Here is an 18,669-nt window from a genome sequence, read left to right as displayed (position 1 = left end):
CCAATGGAACAGCAAGTACAAAATCGTGCAGGCAGTATGATTTTAAGAAAAGTAAAAAGAAAAATTGAGGCAGAGAAAATACTGAGTTGGCCAGAAAGTTCATTTAGTTTTTTCTATAAAATAAGACACATTTTTTATTTTCACCAATAACTTTATTGATTTGCATATTTTTAGTATGTCTGCTATCTCGTGCTATTGGATTCTAGGGTGTAGAGGCCAGGGGTGCTGCTAAACATCTTCCAATGCATAGAACAGCCCCACAGCAAAGGATTATTTGGCCAAAATGTCAATAGTACCAACACACTTTGCAAACCACTTTTGACACATTCGATCAGCCACAGCACCTTCTCCATACACTGCACAAATCTTTTCTTGCATTTCAGGTGCATTTTTACCTTTCTTGAAGTAATGAATCATAATACACTGAAAATGTTGTGTCTCTTCTTCCATCTTTAATATTAAAATGGCTGCACAAAAATTCACCAATTTTGATAATTCTTTTTAAATGCACGCTGATATGACAGCTGTCACAATACAATCTAACAAAATTGGTTCTAATGAAGTTAAAGACAACTAAGTTACTAGAGCCATCATACAGAAAAAACTAAACAAACATTTTAGCCAACCCAATAGCTTAAAGAAAAGCAAAATGATAGTTTTTGAAATATAAAAGCACATGGCATGTTTGGAAACAAATAATTCTGATGTAGCTAAAATATGATATGGATGGGAATGAGGCTGAAAAGCAAGACTGGAGGCAATTAAGGACTTTTAAGAGTCTAGACTTTATTTGTCAGATAATGGGAAATAAAGGTATGTGTTGGAAAGGATGAATGCAGAAAACGGACAGAAGCATAAAGGGCCCAGAGGCAGGAGTCCAAATAAAAGATATTGATTGCCCTGGTCCGATTAATACTGGAAGGCAGAATTAGCACAGTGGCATTGGTCTTGGAAAGGAATTAAGAAACACTTCAAGGTTAGAATAATAATAAATGTAGTGACCAATTAGATATGAGTGTTGAGAGTGGGGAGGAGCCAGAAAACTTTATGGTTTCCTAATTGGGCAATGGTGGAGCAAGGACTAGTAGCCAACTGAGGGAACAATTGTGTGAGGCAAGTTCATCTGAGGTCATATTCGGAGAACATCTGGAATAGCCAAAGAGAGCTGTCTGGCCAGGTGTTTGGAGATGAGGTTTTAAAAAGAAAAGGGTATAGGAGCCAATTTGGATGTCTTAGGCATATAGTGGGAATTAAAACCATGGGAATGGATGAGGTTACTTAGAAGAGAAAGAGAGACAGAGGAAAGAGAAAGTTGAGAAGAAGAAGGAAGGGAAGATGAGTAGAAGAGAATTTAGGGAACTGTTTTATTGAAGGTGTGAAAGAGCAAAAAAAGAATCAGTGAATGAGGAGCAAAGAAGGGCGCAGAGTGGTAAGAGGGAAATCCAAAGAGGGTATGACATTAGAAGTGATTGAGTAAGAGAAGGAGAATCAAGAGTGTCCAAATACTGTCAAGAAGAGAGTTGACCATAGCTGGAGTTGTATAATTACTTCTGTGAATTCAGTAAATTCTATTCAGGAAGATAGGGCTACATTGCTGCTCTGAAAATAAATATAAATTGCGCCAAAGTGCATAGTTTTCTGCTCCAAAGTAAGCTTTGCCAGCTGTCAAATACCAGTAGCTTTAAAACTAAATAAGGACATACTTCACAGAGGTATTCCTTTCCCTCCCCTCAATGATTTCATGCAAATTATGAATAAAGAATGTAGCAATTTAATAATTCACTGCACTTTTGAACTTAGCTATAATAGGAATCTCCAGAAGAGTGATTTAGAAGAAAAACTATAAAAAGTGTACTGCTTGTGTTGAATTGAATTAAGGTTTTTAAGGAGATAAATGGAATAGTAGTTTACTAAAAATAGGGTACTTGGAACAAAAATATAAAGTGTCTTGCTTGTCTATGTATGCAATTGTTATAAAGTAGTGTTATTTAGCTCCAAACCATTGTCACTACAATAGATAATGGTCTATGAATTTTTAATTAAAGTTGCATTCTGAGCCCAAAGTTAATATCTATCAAAATAATTAATTTCATTTTTGTCTGTGCTGTATAATTACCAAGGTGATGTAATATCTTTCATAGACCATTATTGTGAAGGTAAGACCATGCTCTTTCAAACACATCATTTTTCTTGGACTCTCTCTTAGCGTCAATCACCTCAAAGGAACTCTGCTAATGTCATTACAGAAAAATAGAAAATGAGGTCTGCTATGTTATTAACATGCCATTATTTTGCAAAGAGAAAAACCTAATAGGAATTTAAAGAAAAGGGGTAAGTGGGAATAAGAAGGAAAAACATATCAAAAATGTGAAAATCAAGTAAGACAACTTGTTCAGATTCCAACAGTCCATAACATACCACATTATACCAGTCTCATAAATTTTCCTTTAGTTTGGGGTAGAAAATTAAATTACCACATTTCTGTGATTTAAGATCTTTGAATTTGATTTAAATAACTGTGTTTCTGAGGTTGCTTCACTACATTTTTTCCTATTAAGGTCAAGTTTTGTTTTTTGTTTTTTTAAGAATTATTCACACCATATTTTTGGTCCTCTATGATCTTAAAATGCATACTGTCTAATGATTTTATTAAAACATTAAAATGGACGTTACGTAATTATGGATTCTGCTGATTATCCACCCAACAACTATTTCTTCTTTCTTATCAGAAGTCTCATTTTATTCAAGCACTCACCCTCTCCTCTACACTCAGGAAATCCTGGTTATCCTAAGCCAATCTTGAGCATATTAGTGCCCAGGAAACTGCTATTGGTTCCAGAATGAGCCTATGGCCTAAGCTGGCATCCTGCTAGACTTGAAGGAGGAGCATAAAGTCCCAGTTGCCACTAAGAATCATCTTGCTCCGCTGAGAACAGGTCTTTGTATCAACAACGACAGAACAAAGTTACAAAAAGAACCTGAATTTTCAATGCTCCGTTGAGCTGCTGTTCATTACACTTGAAGCCTACTTTACCTTCTGCCCTACTAGACATGAAAGACAATGAATGTCCTCTTTAAGTCTACAGTCTTCTCTCACTTACGGTGGGTATTACGTCCTAGACGCCTTGTGATAGGTGAAAATCCGCGAAGTAGGAACCTTACATTTATTTTAGTATTTATATATTTTTTAAGGCTTTATAAACCCTTCCCACACACTTATAAACTGTTCCAAGTCCCTTATTAACCTTTCCCACTCCATTATTAACCTTTTCCATGCTTTTATAAGCACTGCTTATGTTCTTAAACATATTCTACACTCTTAAACCTACATAACTTTAACAACGTACCACAAAATCCTGTGATATAGTGAAAAATGCATGATAAATAATTAAATACAATATTTTTAAAAATCCCACAATACAGTGAGGCCGTGATAAGTGAACCGCAATATAGAGAGGGACTACTGCATTTGAGTTGGGATTTTCTCCTATCCACAGCCAAAAGATTTTCAAGCGATACAGTAAGACATAAACTCCTGAAAATAGCATTATGTATTTAGTTCATTCCTTCCTCACAATTTGGGTGGCATATTTCTAATACATCTGAGAATACAGAGTCACACTAAGGCCAAAAACTATGTACCAAATAGAGTGGAACCTCAGTCCTTGAACTTCACTCATTCCAGAAGGCCGTTCAAGAAGTGATTTGTTCAAACCGAAATCTCCTTTCTTTGCCACCGAGGGATGCATGACTGATTGATCATACAGGCATCAGCGTGAAAGAGTGGTCAGTCGAGAACCAAAGTTTTGTCCAACAATCTAGACGACATTTTCTCTGTGAAAACTTGGTTGAGAACCAAATTGTTTGAGATGGAAGACATTCAAGAACTGAGGTTTAACAGTGTAATCTAACCAAGCTATGGCTAGAACTTCCGGGCCTAACATACCAACTTCATATGTAGTCCTTTAAAAAATGCCATTTCCTATGGTACTGGCTACATATTTTAGTATCTCAGTCAATGAGGTACAACATTCACAGACATCCCAAATTTCTCTCCTTTCCGACATTCCTTTAGTATCACCTTAATCCAAGTCACCATAATTATCCCTCACCTCAGTTGCTGTAATTAGCTTCTGGCTGCCTCTACTGATGCTGTTTCTAAAATTGGTACTTCCCACAGATGCCAGAGTGACCTCCCTAAATCCTAAACCAGATCATGTCACTTGCTTAACAAGTTTCTAAATCTTCCACTACACTCAGAATAAAACCCAAGCCCCTTACCTGGGTTTACAAAGCCCTATGTGATCTGTCCCCTCCATGCTACTTGGACCCATTCCCACCCTTACCTCCCTCACTCACTAGACTCCAGCTACACCAGCCTTCTTTTCTGTTCCTCAAACATACCATCTTTGCAACCGCATTATGGTCTTTGCCCTAGCTATTCACTCCTCCTGAAAAATTCATCCCCCTAATATTTCATGACTAATGTCTTCTTTTAATACCAGTCTTATTATAAATAAAACAGCTTCACAGAGTTCTCCCTCAAACACCCCAGCTAAAATAGCTTCTCAGTAACTATTTATCACTTCTGCATAACCTCTCTTACCATCTGGCAATTTTCTCACTTGTTTACTGTTTACACTGTTCAAATGAATGAATAAATAAAATTCCTACTTCTGTGGATCTCTCAGGTCCTTCATAAATTCACATATTTGTGTCTAGTTTGGGCATATGATGATAAGTTTTGAAATCCCAAATGCATTTGGGTTAGGCCTAATGCATGTACCAGCAACAAAATCAGATATCATTGAAAAATTGTATGAGCTCAACTGATCATTTAAAATATGTCTGATTCCATAATTAGAAAAAAGAAGTCCAAATTTATTTGTTCTTTGAATCATCAGTTTTAAGTCAGAAAGACCAGTGAGGTAGGACAAGTTCAGACATTAGCCTACATTTAAACTTTGTTCACTAACTGGAATTGTTTTTGGCCGATGAACAGTATTTAAAAGCCATTAACAAAAATGATGAAATAATTACTGAGCGAGCAGAAACTAGAGCAACCCTGAAGAGGAATATAAGCTGAAACTCTGAGAAAACATGTGAGTATAAGGCATAGATTTCAGAAGTTTCACTATCTTCCTGTTAAAAGGCAATCATAACATGTCTTTAAAATGAAAAAGCACTAAGTTAACTGTATATCATGATTCATATCCTTATATGCTATTAATTTACTAACTTTAAAAAGAGGAAAACATTCTATGCCAATAGGTATAATCTCTCCCTACACACATTCTAAAAAGTGGGCATGTCCATTAACTGCTTTCATGGTTTTCTCCAGCATTTTCTTTCTTTGCTTAGTTACTCGCTTTGGAAGGGAAGGGGACTGGAGGTTAGCCTCAGACAAATGAGAATCTTCTTAATGGTGGAATACGCACAAAAGTTAGGGACCCATGACGCTTTGTTTCCAAGCAGATGCTCTCAAGTAGAAGTTGCTAGAACCAACTTCTACCTGTTTAGAAGAAATCTAACACGCACTTCTTAACATACTCCTCTTGATGTCCTGTTTTCCTAGAATCACGGTGCTGTCAGTGCACACTTACTGGAACAATTAAATGAAATCTGCTTGCAATCCATAGTTTTAGTATGAAGTGCCTGATTTGGGAGAAGGGGTTCTTCATATTAGGTTAATAAGTTAGGTTAGTTGTTCTTTGCAACAGGATTACTGTAGGTTTCTGAAAGCACAGGTTTGGCAGCCCCGATTTCCTTATGCCAAGTAGATGAAATGCTAAGTATAAAAGCCAAGTTCCGATCGCTTCCTTGGGAATCTGTTTTGCACGCGTCCACAAGAGACAACACACTTGCTGAAAACACCAGCCTGTACTGTCACCACTCACTTTACGCTTCATAAATAGCCAACCTTAGAGTTTGTTGAACTCAACGAAAGCTAATTCACTTTCAATTCAAACATTTGCCAAAAAAATTCCAGACAGGTATTGAGGAAAATTACAAGTGTGCCTACAGTACACTTTGTGCCCAATATATCTTAGAAATATGTTGCTTTCATTTTCTATTGAAATAGGTCTACACGTTCTGTGTGGGGATCACTTGACTTCCTTGCCTTCATCTGTTAGTCTCTTCTATTTTTCGCCAATTTCAATGAGTGTAGTAAGTTCTTCACTTGGAATTTGTTTTTGACAAATCAGAATAGGCAGAAAAATTAGTTGTGACCATGATGATGTCTAAATGCATAAAAATTTGGCATAAATAGGAAAAAAAAGTTACTTGGACCATAAGTGATTTTTAAAATAATCCATTTGAATTCCTAAGGGACCGTATAGAACACATTTTCTTTTCCAAATTAATCTCAATTGAATTAAAGCCTCTTGGGGGCAGGAAGCAGCTCCGGCCAGCTTGTGAACTGAAAATCTAAGCATCTGACTCATAGTAAGCTCTCTATAAGTATTTCTTTCTTTGTTTCCCAGCACGTCCAGCTTAATGCTTCACATAGTGGATACTTAATGAAAGTTTCCTAAACAAAGTAAAACTGAATGCTATATCCATCACATGAAATACATGCTATTATATAAGAGATCATTACAAATAGCAGGACATTTTTCAACTTTATATTCTTCTAACTTTACATTGCTTCAAATTTCTTATTTGTATTTATTCTATCTTCCCTCTCACTCCTAAACAAAGAAGGATTATGCATGATTATAATTTAAATGTCCAAACAGTCATATTTTATATGCCAGTCTAGGTTTGCTCAGGAAAACAAAGTGACCATCAGCATTATGGGAAAAATTGATGAAATATAGAAATGAAGAACACACAAATATGAGAGGATGCAGCAGTGAAGATGGTGGCTAGAGTATCTCTCAACAAGAGAGGGGGAAAGCCGTTTACCCTGGGAAGTTGGAAAAGCGGCCACAAGCCTGAAGTGGGACCTTGCGGAGAGGTCTGGAAACCACTTCCTCACCCACAGCCTAGAGAAATCACGGTCTGGGAAGTCCAAGAAAGTGCCAGAACCACTAAGTGGAGGCTTGCAGAGAGGTCTAGACTCCAGCTGCCTCTAACCATCAGGACTTTCTGGTATAAAAGCTTCCACTTCACTTCTACCTTCCAAATCTCACTCAAGTTCCTCTCATTGGCAAATTGTGACCCAGCAACACGCAGGGAAGGGGATTTAGGGAAATGTGGTTTTCTGCCTTAGGAGGACCTGTTGGTGATGGAGCCAAGTTCAAAACCAACAACCACCACAGTCCCTACAATACACTTGTTAACTCATTACTCAGCATCCATCCTATTACTACAACCACCTTTAACTTGCAAATAAAGAAGAATGACATCATGCTTCCATCTAAACTCAAGCAACCATCCTTCATACAGCCAAAAACATGCTAACCATTCAACAAAACTGGCAAACAGACAAAAAGTCCAAGTCACTGCTAATTCTTTTAAATACAAGATAAGGTAAGCCTGTTGTCCAGAGGCAATGCGATACAGGACCTCAGTGTAAGGAAGATCTAGGAATTAGCTTGCAGGTGAGTTCCTAGTTCTTGTACTTGACCATTGTATGACCTCCAGTAAATCACATACCTCTCTGAGCCTTAACGTCTCAACTGAAAAAGGACTATGATAAGCATTAACAATGTGAAATGTTTCACTCACAGTAAATGCTCAGCAAGGGTTAGTTTGTATATGTGTTTGCAAATTGCATAAACTTCCTAAAAGAAACATTTGCTGGCATTTTGAAATGTAAATGATCAGCTTCTTGTTCCTGCACAGGTAGTCTAAATATAAAGATATATGGAAGGGCGGTTAAACAGTCAGGAGTTGACAGCAAAATCTAAGAAAAGGAAAGGCCGGAGATCTGAATTATATACAAGTTGCAAGGTCAGCTCCTGCATAATAAGAAATTAACTGCTTACCAAAAAGGAAGCAGTTCTGTTTTATCTGAATTAACCCAGTGGTGACTTCAGAAAGGAATCAGCTCGCCCAACTACAAACAACTAACCCATAGGTTTGTAACTCAATACTCTGTGTCAGAGGGGAAAAAATCTCAATTCAATTATCCTACCAGAAAACACAAATTTGTTGACACTGGCAAGCTACAACACCTTGAAAAATTATAACTGGAAAAAAAAAAAAACTGTGGAAGTCAGAGTACTTGAGATGTATCTCTTCATAACTTGGATGGTTGTTCTTTTGTTTGGACAAAGTACACTGAAGGTTCTTCAATGTTTTTACTGCAACTCATCCGTACTTACGATATAATAATCAAAAGGCAGCCAGAAATCCCAACCTTTGGTGCTGCCAGCTATGAACAATTACTTAACACAACAATGATCTTTCTTAACCATAAACAACATTATCTTAAGCCATGCTTCCTAGATAGACTGGATTGAAACAGCACTTGCCTTAAGGCTATTGACTGGAATGTGTAAACTGAGAGAGAAGAAAAGGAAACACAAAATGTAAGCTAAATTAACTCTTAAAATACCACAGATTTTTAATTAATGAGGACATGGCTAGATAGTAGTCCTTTGAGTTAAAACAAGCCATTTCTTGCTGTATGTGCTAGGTGTGCAAAAGTCCTAGAAATGACAAGATGTTTAAGATTGTGTTATGATTCCAAAAATCAAATGTGCATGTCAAATACAGGTTGTATAGACAAGTTCCAATAAATCCCAGTACAGTATTTGGCTCTAACATTAAAATAGCAGGATTTATGAGAAAAAACATTAGAGGCATAGCACTCAAAACTTAAACTCTTTGAAACCCTTTAATTTTCGGACATCTCTGATGTTTGTAAACTTTTTCATAGATACACCTCTACCCCCATTGTTCCTGATTTTGCCTCTTGGAAAACTAGGGGGAAAGTATTTTTCTATGTGATAGGAACTTCCCAAATGATACCATGTTTTCATTCCTCTAACCTAAATGTGTGTAATGTTGTTAATATTATTTAGGTTTCAAATTCCTTCTTTATTGTGTGTGACTCTCCTTGAAATTTTTTCATTTTATCAGTATCACCTTCAAAGTGTAGTATCCAAGTGAAGTGTGATGAATGAGGTGCGATCTGGCTCATAAACCATTATTGCTCTACTCTTTTCACCTCCTTGTCACTGTGGCCCACCTGTCTGTTTATGAAGTCTACGCCTGAATTAGGTTTTAAACATGCATATGACATCATTGACTTGTCACAAGCTTATGACTGAAAAAAAAAAACCCTCGTCCTTTTCATAGAAATTAATGTTAAGGCACATCTTGCTCATTCTGTATTTCTTCTGTTGTTTTTTTTTTTTAACTCATTGTTACAAATTTACATTAATTCCTATTACATTTTATCTTGTTAAGCCTGGTCCTTTATTTCAACCTGATTCCAGATCGCAACTCCATTATCCAATATATTAGCTAAACCTCCAAAGTCCATGTTACCTCTGTTCCCTAAGCACATCAATAATGTTAAGTACATAATCTCAAATACCTGCTACACATAATCAGCCACTTCCTGACAAAAATATTAATTACTTTCCATAGCTGCTACCTAGCATTCAATAATTCACAAATTTCCCTAAATATATTATCATCCTGACCACATATCTCCTTTTGAGCCACAAATATATTATCTCTATAATACAATAGGTTCATATGTATACCTGTATTGTTTTCTTCATCAATCAACCTAGAAGCTTTATTAAACAAAGGAATTTGTGAAATTTGAAAAGCCTTGTGCTAAGTGAATACATAATCACTCACATCAAGTATTTCTGCTTTTCCAAAGGACTCAAAAGATGTCATTTAATTACGCTGTTGGAGTATTTTGTCCCAAATTGATCATCAAATTATCAATCCATAGTGCTCAAAATGTTTTTATTTTATTTTAGAATTTAATCTCCATTTTGACAGCACTTACTCATTTCTAGTTTTTTAGCACCTCTATCATTGTCTAAGGCATTTTAAAATGCTGGAAGAAGTTGAGAAGCTCATTGCCATGTTCTCCATTCATGAGGAAGTGCAGAGACCAAGAAGGATTATTGGAGTGCAGGGTTTTCTTCCACATTTATATCCCCTGGATTCAACATCATGACATCGTGAAGACTGGACACCTCGGACTTGAAGATTTTGGACATTCTTCTAAAAAAAATAGAAATAGGTATGGAGTATCTCAAGCTCAGCTCACACAACACTTTTCACAATCCACTATCTAAATTACTCAAGCTTTTTTATAATTGTTGCTTAGGTTATTACAGTTGTTCCAATTTTTCCCCCTTTGCCCCTGTCTGCCCAGCCCTCCCCCCACTTCCATAATCATTCCCCACACTATTGTCCACGTCCATGGGTTTTTATTTATGTTCTTTGACTAATTCCTTCACCCTCTTTCAAACAGTTTCCACCTCCTTCCTTACTATTGTCAGTCTATTCTGTGACTCTATTTTTCTGGTTCTATTTTCCTCATTATTTTATTTTGTTCATTAGATTCTTCTTAAAAGCGAGATCATATGGTATTTGTCTTTCATCCACTGGCCTATTTCACTTAGCATAATAATCTACAGTTCCATCCATGCTTCTCAAAAGGTAGGAATTCCTTCTTTTTTTCTGCTGTGTAGTATTCCAATGTGTTGGAGAACTTCCATAAAATCAGAGTAGGGACTGATTCCCCCATTACTATTTTTGGAAGGATTTGTGAATCATTGCAATATGCAATGTTTTATTATAATTTCATTATCATAGCATTCATTTTCAAATATATGATGGTTTCCTATTTTTTTTATTGATTTTTAGATTAATTGCATTGTGTTCAGAGAAGCTCCATATATATTTCAATCTTTCTTGGAAAGAGCTTATCCTGAGTCTTTTCCACCTCATTTCCTGGTTCTCATGAACATCTTCCCCTCATATTTTCTCCTATTTGAGGACCCCCTCATTTCTCTAGCCCAGCACCACTCAACAGAACTTTCTATGAGGGCTAAATATTTTGTATCTGCCCTCTCTAATACAGTAACCAGTAGTCACATGTGGCTATTGAGCGCTTCAGATGTGGCTACTGGAACCCAGAAACTGTTTTAAATTGCATTGCTCTTAAATCAATTATATATGCATCTAAATAATCAAAGTGACTAGTGACTACCATATTGGGCAGCCTAACTCTTAATACAGTAGTCCCTCGCTATATCGCAATTCACTTATCATGGCCTCACTATCGCGGGATTTTTTAAATATTATATTTAATTATTTATTGCGGGTTTTTCACTATATTGTTGATTTTGCGGTACTGTATACATATATTGTTTAAGTTACTTAGGTTTAAGTGTGTAGAATAAATGTAAGGTTCCCACTTCGCAGGGGGGGTCTGGAACATAATACCCAGGATAAGTGAGGGAATACTGTACTCTTCCTCTCTCAAGACTCAAGAAGCAGTTATTTAAATAAAGTAACATAGTAACATACATAATTGTCAACTAAAGCATAAATACGTTAAGTAGAGAAAAAAGAAAACTCAAAGGCATCACAAAACTAAAGCTACGAGGAAGCAGCTTCCTTCCCTGCAACTGAAGGAACAAAGGCTCCAGAATATTCAAACCTGGAGGCTTGGAGGAGTGGGCTCCAGAAGCCAGGTCTTAGATCTCTGAAAGGGAATGTGGGCAGGGGCAACGGGCCACACCATGAAGCTGGTTTGGGAAGCGTAGGAATAACTGCAGACCTTATGTAGCTGCCAAGGTGAGGGAGTGTTGCTGGGGCGATATTTACAGGAACGCCAAGCAAAGAGGAAGCCAGCAGCAACCAATAGGAAAGGACCAAGTTCCTTGTCTTCCTCAGGAATTGCAGTCTCCCTCTTGCGCCCTCTTCTGGCAAAGCCTAGCAGGGCAAACAAAACAAAACCAAAAAATGGCTTGCGGAGTCCCAGTCCCAGTCTCACCAAGCTGATTACAGAAGTCTGGGTTCCAAGCTGAGAGCGAGAACCAGCACATTTTCTTATTTGTTTCTACATTCTCCCCTTTTCTCTTGCTTTTCCCAAGCCCAGTGGCATCCGGTCTCTGGGGGTGGAAGCAAACCAGCAAGCACACCTCTGAGAACCTTCCATAACTTACACCGTTCACCAGCCCCTTGGATCTTTGTTTCAACTTCACTGGGCGATAGAGGGGAGCAACTGGTTCTCCGCGTACGAGAGTAAAGGAGAAGAGAATCTACAAAGGACAAGTTAAAGCTATAAGCTTGCCACATGTGTGCCCACTTTTTATAAAGACACTGGTAGAGTGAGACGTTTTCTAGTAAAAGAGAAACAGCAAGTGCGGTAAGTGCGACTGATCGGCCGGGGGTTGTGAAGTGCAGGATGGTGCGGACCGCAGAGAGCACGTGCCTGTCTATAGGGGGCGGCAGCCGCCCAGCCAGCCATAGACTGAAACGTGGTCATGTGCGCTCAGTGTTCCCAGATCGCCTTAATTTTTGAGAGACGCCAGAAATCTGGAGTTTTATGTGAAAGCTTCCAATTTCAAAATGTTGGCTCAACAATTTTTTTAAACATTGTACAAGCCAAATGAAACACTGGCCTAAGCCAGATCTAGCCTGCGGGCCCTGGTTTGGGACTTCTGCAGAGCGGCGCGCAGATGAAAGCGGATCTGTGGCAATACCTCAAGTATCACATCACACGGCCCACGGGCAGGAAGAGCCTCGTTCAAATTAGGCGATAACCTGAATTTTAATGCAACGTTGGTTTCTTATGTTAGCCTTCTTTTTGCTCTCCCTCTTGTTGTTTCCTTTTCTTTCTTTCTTTCTTTCTTTTCGTGTTTTTAGCTATTGGTGATGACATGAAGGCAAAGCCAGCTGAATCTAGCACTGTCAGCCATTAGCATGATTACCCACTTAAATGTGGAGTTAATTTAAAAAGGACAACCTTGGAAGAAATAAACTCTGTAAATCAAATGTATAATCATCATTCTGAAGTTTTGGAATTGGCTTCAAGAGAGTTGGCACCTCTTTAGTTTCACTGTGAGAGCAATAGTCAATCATTGGGGCATCTAGTAGAATATATAAATTGGAGGCAAATTGGAATAAACACTAATATAGATACACATATACATATATGCATTGTAAATATTGTATAATCATATAGTAAATCCCATGGTCTTTGGCAGAAACTTCTGTATAGCTATTACAAAATAAAGTATATTGCAAAATAACAACGTTCAGACATTAAAACTTGAATTCAAGTTTTGGAATATTTGTCAACGTTTGTCAAACTTTTCAGTAAGTTCTTTGATGTTTGGTTCTTTACTTGAGTATCAGAAAATCTTTTTCCCATATGGAGGCTTTACAGATATTCCTAAGCCACATGGAATAGACACTTTGACTTGTATGCAAAAGATCTGTGGTCTTTGCTAAGCCAGTTTAATTTCTCTTGTAGTACAGATGAAGCCATAAATAAATACATGTACACACATTGTATAAATTGTGTCATATGTTTTTTAGTATCTTGCTTGCTCTTATTCATGAGAATTAAATCACTACATAGGCCCATACTTGAAAGGAACTATAAACAGTGGGTTTCATCAAGTTCAATACTCCTCTTCTTCTTCTACCTCCATTCAATTCAAATAAGTACTTTACCTAGACTAACTGTTATCAACTTTACCTGTACTGAAGCTTATATTTATAAAAGAGGGATATTACGGAGTGTTGAAAGTACCATTTTTTCTTCTAAAATTTTGTCTTTTTTTATGTAAGCTAAAGAGAAAAGTATAATAACTCTGCTAGAACTATAGCAGGCTGCATCTTCGGTCTCCCTCTGTTACGTTCTACTATTTGTCACATGTCCATGCTCAAGTCTCTAGTGATAATCATTCCACAGAATGAAATTCTCAGAAAGGAAAATAAAGTAGAACTTTGATGATAATGGCATTTACTAGTAGTAAATGCAAAATTTTCATACCCCAAAATGACAGCTTCTGTTCAAAAGTTTAGTTATAAAAATTAAGATTTATTTATTTGAGTAATAAATTCATAAACCAAATTCCTTCTCAGACTTTTAAATTCAACATACAAAGCTTATTGATAATGGCATTTATAACTGCAAAAATTATTAATGGTCATTTTTAAAAGACTTAGGTTAATTTATAAACACGTTTAAAAACTAGTTGCTTAGTTATTTGAGTATTTAATTATCCAATTTAAAAACAAACTTTCCAGTGTTTAAGTAATTCTTCCATATATAATAAATTAAAAATAAATATAATGGACATCTCTAAAATTTTCTAATATTATTCTTTGACTTTAAAATCACAAGTCTACATTGATTATGCAGATTATGCATTTTACATTAGAATCCTTATCTAATGTTATTTAATGGCTAATAACCGACAACCCACATTCTTTCCTTCCAGATTCATGGTAAAAACATGCTTCCCTGTTCATTGAAGTTAGGCCTGGCCATGTGACTTGTTTTGGTCAATAAAATATGAGCAGAAGCAACATGTGTCACTTTCAAGTCAGAAAACTTTCAAGAGACAGTGCTACATTCTCTAACCTCAGAAACATTCATCAGCAATGCTTACCATGAAATGGTAAGATTGACTAGAGGAAACAGTTGAGAATCTGTCCTCTACTTATTCACTAAAAGCAGCAGAGGACAGATTGTCCCATTGGTTTAGACTATTTTTACCCAGGCTGGAGCAAAAAATAGAAAGATAGCAAATATCTCCAAACTTCTTTTTAGGAATAAGATCTCTCTTGTTATCTTTCAATCCTGTTTTACCCACTTATCTCACAATAATGTACACTCAGGACAGAATATATGTATTAGTTCTTACCTCATCAGTTGAGTATACTATGGAAGAAAGATTGAAAGCTAAATCCATTTCAGAGATTTTTATATTACGTGACTAAATATGGGAAAAACTCATTTTATGCAGTAAACTGAGGCGGTTTTTTTTTTTTTTTTTTTTTTTTTAACAATCCTTTCTTCAAAGTACGAAACACAATGCGGTGGAGAGGCCAAGACAACAGAATTTGGAGCACTCAAAATCCGGCTCAATGGTTGTCCACGTAGCTGTGTGTGTTTGTTAAGATTCAGTCTCCTTGCCCATAAAAGAAGATAATCATAATTTCTCTGTAGGTTTCTTACTAGAAGTAAAGCTAATACATGTAAAATGTCTTAGACTCAGTCCTGAATAAGTAGATGCTATTATTTTAAAGTTTGTAAGTTGCGACTTGACCCTGTGTGAGCTGCAGCTCATTGTCATGAACTCATGGAATATATAAAGATGTGTTGTTTTGTTGGGTTTTCATTCTAATGAAGTGCTTTGCTAGAAATTGTATCATCTGCCTTCAGGTTTCTGGGTCACAATGAAATGAAATGCCTTAATTTTTGTTTCTCTGGTGAGGGAATTAGAAAGTGGAAAAAGAAATATTTTTGACCAAAATGATAGGTATGGAGAAAGAAAGGGAGTAAAGCAGCCAATATTGCAACAGATTGTCACTCACTCTCGAGGATGGTTTTACACACATCTTACTGCAGAGATCTGGAATCTTCCTGTTCTAGGTGGAAAGTGGGCAATTTGCTTGTCTAGGAGTATTAACATTGTTTTAAGTAATAAGGAGTAAAATGTGGTGAAGATTGTTCTAGGAGGCAACAACAGAGTGATCAAGAGAACAGCTACTGAAGTCAGGCTTCCCAGAGTTATGATTTCCTAGCTTTGTGTCTGCGTGAGCCCAATCTTTATCCAGGAAGTAAGAATAATAAGAGCCTCTACCTCAGAGAGTTGGGAAAATTAAGTAAATTAATATATGGAAAGTATTTAGGATGGGTCCTGGCATGTACTAGTGTTTATTACTACTTGTTATTCCTTCTGATCAACCAAGCACCAAAAAAGCAAAAACTCCTACTCTATCTTGGAGAAACAGGCCCTAAAGGGGGAAATTCAGAATCAAGATCAATCTTGATATTGTTGTAAGTCCTGGCTAAATTTCTTTACAAGCTAATTTTCCCCTTCTCTGACATTTTCCTACAGGTTAAGTCAAAACAAACACTAATGGCAGGCTCAAATAAGCCAATTAAAAAGCACCTAGAAATCTGTGAGTAGTAAGTGAAAAGGAATTCAGAGTCCCAGCTTTGTCCCAGTTTGCTATTTGCCTAGTTTGCCTTGTTTAGTTATTGGCTGTTTCTGTCAGCTTTTGTTGCAATAATGCTGCATAAGAAACAATCCAAACTCTCACTGGCTTATAACTAAAATTTATTTCTCAAGTCTGAGTTTGTGAGGCAGCTACAGTGATAATGTGCCAGGCTGTGTTTCTGGTTCATGTCCCTCATTCTGGGACATACAACATCCCTCACAGGCTGATATACCTGCAGCTAGCTAGGATAAATTCTTCTCATGGCAGAGGTCAGAAACGCAAGAGATAAAGCCTAATGACATAACCAAAGTTAAAGTCTTACTCTAACAAAAAATATGTCATATCTGCTTACATTCCACTAGCCAAAATCAGTATCATAACCAGATCCAAAAACTTTGGAACAAACAAGTAAATACCTGCCATGCAGGAGTAGTGGGGTGGAGTGGTATTTGCGGATCAATAATGCAGTCTATCACACTTGCCAAACTGCCAGGTTCCCTTCTAGTTCAAGACCAGGCTGACCACTTCAGTTAATCCCTTTCTAAGAAACAATGTGACTCTCAAATGTCCAAGTGCATTAAAATCATCTGATGAACTGTTAAAACTATAAGTGACTTGGCCCTCCCACAGCAATTCTGATTAATAAATTTAAGAAGAGGACCCAAGATCTGTATTGTCACCAACCTCACCAATAATTTCATCATACACCAAGGTTTGAGAATCACTGGGAAAAGCCATGCCTAGAGATCAGAGCAAGTCACTACTGAGAGCAATTGCCTCCTCCTTCCGTCTTGCTGCCCCAGGGGAGAAGCGAGGATAACACAATGAAAACATTCTTGCCTGCAGAAAAAAAAAGAGGAAGGATTGGAATATCTGATGGGTGAACTTACTAGCTCCCAGATCTTCTCTTCTCCAAGTTTTCACACTCTTGACACTTGACTTTCCAGTACCTCTTACTAACATTTCCTACCTCATTAACGTTAGGTTTAGCCAGATGACTCACTTTGGCCAACAGTATATGAGTGGAAGTAGTAGCATGCCAGTTTCAAGTTTCAGTCACATTCTTGCTTGCCCACCTGAATGTCACCTTGAAAAGAGTGTCCCCTAGCAGCTGCTGCCTCTCCATATGGGGCCCTAGAATTAACACTCACTGACAGACCTGAGTATAAGAAAGAATTCAAGCCCAGCCGGACCCAACTTGAAACAGAGTTGCCTAGCCAAGACCTGCTAGATCAACCAACCTCCACCTGAAAATTGTATTTATGTAAGAAAAAAATGATTGCTATTTTGAGCCAATCACCATTATGATGGCTTGTTACTCAGAAATGCTAATTTACGCAAGGCTTAAAAGTCGCTTTCTAAGACACTCTCCTCTCTTCCCAAGTCCAATATCATTGGAAGTAGTGGAAACTCACGTTTCTACATTGAAATGAAGTTCAGACTTTAAGCAAAATAAATTTTTAATTTTTTCTGAAACTTTAAGGATATATATCACTAGAAACATTTGTATCTGAATTTATACTCTGTTCTTTATTTTAATATACCTGAAAAAGAAAGCAGATGAATGTAGACAAGGGAAATAAAAGAAAAGAAGAATATTTAGGTCATACAACAGCACCACTTTTTTTTTCAAAATAGAAACAGATTGTTGTACAGAATCCAACAATTCTGGTGGAAATACTCTGCAATGGAAGTATGTTTTCCATTAACTTAAAATACTGTGTTAACCTCAATCAAAAATACACTTTCTTAAACTGAATATGGAATTTATAGTCTTGAGAAACAGTGCCTGCCATCTAAATGTGCAAAGGGTCTGATGCAAACGACTCTGTCCCACGTGATTAAAAAGAATTCCTAGTTTTATTTTGTCAAAATGAAATAAAAGCTTAAAGCAGCATTTATTCTCCCCCCAACCAAACATTATAGCATCTTTTAAACCTTCCAAGTGTACTTTCCTTTCCTACTGCTATCTACTGCCTTGAGGTCTCAAGAATGATTCCTCTCTATTTAATAAAACTATTTATGAAAACTTCTCAGATATAGACGGCTTCTATTGTCTCAAGACTCCTGGAGGCTGACATTGAATGGCAGTGATCTTTCTACTGAGCTAGTGAGTCCTCTAAGTGTCCTGAAAGATCTGCGTTGTTTGAAATTGCGGTGACAAGTTGAAGTTTGTGTCTGAGCTGCATTCTGGGCTTTTGGGCCAGTAGGAGCCCCTCCCTACATAGAAGATGCATTCTATAGAGCAAGATTTCAAAGACTGCAGCCAGCTCTGGGTCTCGCCAGTGATTCAAGTATTTCTCATGTGCTTCACCTTTGCCCTTTGAGTCGCCCAACAAAATGTGCTAACCATTAATCACATCTGGGAAAGAAATAAGAACAGGCAGTGGAGAGGGGAAAATAGAGGTCTGGAGGAAGTGTAAAGGTCCAAATAGATCATTTGTGAAAACGCAAAGCAAAAAAATGAACTGTAATTATGAGAGAAAGGTTTCTGGTTAATGCGACCAGTCTTCCTCCCTTTGCAAGCAAACTCTTCCTCTGATTCCTGGAAAA

The sequence above is a fragment of the Furipterus horrens genome, unplaced genomic scaffold (genome assembly GCF_987537825.1).
Source record: "Furipterus horrens unplaced genomic scaffold, mFurHor1.1.pri manual_scaffold_1, whole genome shotgun sequence".
Taxonomy (NCBI): Eukaryota; Metazoa; Chordata; class Mammalia; order Chiroptera; family Furipteridae; genus Furipterus; species Furipterus horrens.
This window is presented reverse-complemented; position numbering follows the sequence as displayed.